Source organism: Erpetoichthys calabaricus, chromosome 13, assembly GCF_900747795.2.
Source record: "Erpetoichthys calabaricus chromosome 13, fErpCal1.3, whole genome shotgun sequence".
NCBI classification, from domain to species: domain Eukaryota; kingdom Metazoa; phylum Chordata; class Cladistia; order Polypteriformes; family Polypteridae; genus Erpetoichthys; species Erpetoichthys calabaricus.
This window is the reverse complement of record NC_041406.2, coordinates 144,549,529-144,551,040: the sequence shown is the minus strand read 5'-3', so window position 1 is coordinate 144,551,040 and position 1,512 is coordinate 144,549,529.

Genomic DNA, 1,512 nt, shown 5'->3' with positions numbered 1-1,512 from the left:
ATGTCGCCACAGGGGTAATGGACTGCTGTTATGTCCGCCTAATGAGGGTGAGGAAGTTTTGAGCACTCGCTTGTTATGGTCAGTGCACAGCATCATTGACATTCGACCATGTTGGGGGCCAATTCGGTAACAGAGAAGTTACAAAAGACTCTCCATGAACAGCCTGTCTAGTTTTTGTGCACATTTGCTGTACTCCATTTTGTTTTCTTCTTAGAAAACATTTAGTAGGCCGGCAGTTGGGTTAATCGGCTCTGTTGAGGTGAGTGTGGGGGGTACACGTCAAGCAAATATCACAAAGTGTGAGTGCCTGAGTGGTTTATCAAATTGGCACAGAATCGCAAAAATATTGTTACTTGCATGGCTTGAAATCTGAGTGGCTTAAGGTTTCTAGAGGTTTTTCTTTTGTTTTCTTAGACCTTTCACAAGATTTTGGGAGCTGGCGACTTGAGTCAGTTCTGTGTTTCGATTCTCATTGACCAATCAGGAAGCAATGTTTACGCTTTTGCATAAAATGGAGGGCTGAGAAACTGAAAGACGATAGATTGGTCAAGTTGTAGCAAGAACGTCATCTGCTGTTTTAATGGTTCTTCCAAGAAATAGCATGGTTGTGTCTTAACAGAAGAAACATTGAGGAACACTGTCAGGAAGCATCGTTCCATTAGTGCTTAGCACAAGTAACGTGTTCTTCTAGTCATAAGATACGGGCTAATCAGGGAAATACTGACTTTGAGTCTAGCTACAATTAGTCCGCTGTAGAAACCATCCTAACATTGACAAGATCCAAAAGTCTTAGGCTGATGACTGTTGGTCCAAAATAGACTATGTCCAGTCTCACTACTGCTTAAGGTTTCCAAAATAACCATTAAGACTTCAGGAGTAGTGAGTTATTAGCACACCGTCTTCCTAAGTGGGACTGCTGTCGCATGGCCTTTAACAAATGACATTGATCATGTAGTTGTTATTTCTGAAGGACTTCCTCTTTTGCGTTTCCTGCGTATTTATACCACTGATAAACAAAACAGGGATGCAGCAAATGTGACATCGTTCTCCACAGGGTCAGTTGCACAGTTACCATAAAGTCATGCTCAATCGTGTCAGCGTGCAATTGTGCTAGATCGTGCACCCATTCGTGATCCTGTCATATCACGTGGTGTATGTCTATCCAATCGGCAAGCAATATAAATTTGTCATCAGGAGTGAGAAGTCACCTGACCTTTACCGATGTCATAGCACGTGAGAGAATCTCCTGTCGGGAGTAGCTGACCAATGTTCTGGATTAATCCAATCAGAGCTGACCTCATCTTCTAGCAGAGAAGCATCTCTCACTACAAACCGAGGAATCCTCTTGTCAGACGACAGCAAGACAAAAAAAAGAATTTACAATTCAATATTCTTTTTAGTTACTTTCATCTATTTTCGTTGTAGACATCCTTTCCCAATTGCATTATTTGCTTTTTACGTCTAACTAATGGGTAACAACTGCCAGGCACAGCACTTAAAAAAGACTTTACA